Genomic DNA, 2,319 nt, shown 5'->3' with positions numbered 1-2,319 from the left:
TAATATTTCAATTAAAAAAATTTTCCTCCTGTATAATGACTTTTGTAATGCCTTACTTTTTCTGATATTCATATTAACTATCTGGTAGCCTCCTCTTTGAATTCTCCTGACATATCACATACCCTTTCCTTTTTTTTCCCCAAGACTTTCAGTTTCTGAGGAACCAAATAGCTTTAATAGTACCCAAAAATTCTCTAAAACGATTTGCAAATCATAGGGAAAAAATCTATTTCACTTCTCGAAAATAAGCAAAACAGAAAAATACTCTTGATTTTGGACTTTGGATCCAGTTAGTCACAAATATCAGGATACAGCCACTGGAAATGAAAGAAACTCTGCACTTTGCTGAGTACAATGCTGGTAACCATAGAAATTGTGGGCAGGCATTTAATAACTTCATGATCTTGTGCAGGTTGCTCAACCTCTCTGCCTCTCAGGCACCTGTCTGAAAAACGAAGATGATGACAATTGGTATTTTCTATGACTGTTGTAAAGGTTATTTAGGCTAATACGTATGTTATATAGGTATACAGCATCTCACATACCGTAAGTTCTTAAAAGAACGTCAGCTAGGGGGAACAGAGAGTAGGGCAGTGGGCAGTGGTTGGGGCCATGCGTAAGTACTGCTACCAGATGCTGGGTCTGGCTCACAGTGTATCAGACAAGGAGAACAAGCAGGTCTACCACCACCAGGCGCTGCACTACCACCCAGACAAGAACAAGGAATCTGGCACCGAGGAGAAGTTCAAGAAGATTGCCAAAGCCTAAGATGACATGCTCAGCAAGCCTTGCAAGCCAAGATATTGGGCAGCTAAGGAACAGAAGGTCTAAAGGGTAGTGGTCCCAGTGGGAGGAGCAGCGATGGTGCTAACAGTACCTCTTTCAGGGACACATTCCAGGGAGATCCTCATGCTATGTTTGCTGAGTTCTTTGGTGGCCGAAATCCCTTTGATAACTTTTTGGTGAAGTGGAATGGGAAAGAAGGCATGGACATCAATGACCCGTTCTCAGTCTTCCCCAAGGACATGGGTGGCTTCACCAACATGAACTTTGGCCACTCCCGCCCCGCCCAGGAACCTACCCGAAAGAAGCAAGATCACCCTGTCTACACACAACCTTAAGGTCTCTCTTGAAGAGTTCTACCGCGGCTGTACCAAAAACATGAAAATCTCCCACAAGCGGCTGAACCCTGACGGAAAGAGCATTCACAATGAAGACAAAGTTTTGACTATCAAAGTGAAGCGGGGGTGGAAGGAAGGCACCAAAATCACCTTCCCCAAAGAAGAAAACCAGACCTCTACCAACATTCCAGCTGACATCGTCTTTGTTTTAAAGGGCAAGCCACACAGTATCTTTAATAGAGATGGCTCAGAAGTCGTTTACCCAGCCAGGATCAGCCTCCGAAAGGCTCTTTGTGGCTGCACAGTAAATGTTCCCACTTTGGACCGCAGGAACATACCCGTAGTGTTCAAAGACATCGTCAACCTGGTATGCAGCGAAAAGTTCTTGGAGAAGGCCTTGTCTTACCTAAGATGCCCAAGAAACTCGGGGACCATGTTGTTGAGTTTGAAGTGATCTTCCCAGAAAGAATTCCCCAAACGTCAAGAACCATACTTAGGTTCTTCCAATATAACCTAGTGCACTCCCCAAGGACTGACCAGGGACCTTTCAAAGGTCAAGGATTTCCAGATGGTTCCATCAGTTGTGCGCCCACAAAAGGGTGGGAGGGCTGTCATACTGCTGAATGTTTTCCAGAGAATATATTACAGTTTTTCAAAGTCGTGCACTAAATGGTTTTCAAAGCAACTGGGCAGCAGGTGGGGGGAACAGCAGGAACCAGGTGCTCCAGTCTCCCTATCTGGGTCTATAGCCCTCCTCTTCCCTCTCAGTACCCGCCCAGGAGCAAAAGGCCAGTCCACAGTTGGACTTGAACTTCTCTAATTCCTGCGCTTTCTTCCGGTTTTCCTGCTGTCTTGGTTACCAGACCGTGTATACTCCTTAGAGTCTGTTGTGTGCTCATTCTCTTTTATTCTGTGTTGCCTCCCACGTCTTCCTCTTCCCTTGCAGAATCCTGTCATTTTTTACCTTCTCAAATGGAGAACCTAGATCATTTCTGTAGAACTGCCTAGCTGGCACCCACAAGCAATACCTCTCGTTCCAGCAGGACCAAGCGAGCCGGCCTCTCGCCAATGATGGGCACCACAGTCACCCTGGAACCAGCGAGGTTCCACCTGTTCAATTAGGAGTCACTTCCTTCTTTGTGTATGGCAATCTTTTGACACACCTGACGTCACAGGAACCTCGGGAAACTTTTTCTGT

General features: G+C 45.8%; 1 pseudogene; it reads left to right on the top strand.

The window, feature by feature from the left end:
• Positions 1–612: 612 nt before the first annotated feature.
• LOC102811163 lies at positions 613–1,790 on the top strand (annotated as a pseudogene).
• Positions 1,791–2,319: the final 529 nt, after the last annotated feature.

Source organism: Chrysochloris asiatica, unplaced genomic scaffold (genome assembly GCF_000296735.1).
Source record: "Chrysochloris asiatica unplaced genomic scaffold, ChrAsi1.0 scaffold00145, whole genome shotgun sequence".
Taxonomy (NCBI): Eukaryota; Metazoa; Chordata; class Mammalia; order Afrosoricida; family Chrysochloridae; genus Chrysochloris; species Chrysochloris asiatica.
Note: the sequence above shows the minus strand (reverse complement) of the source record. Positions and strands in the feature narration are given on the sequence as shown.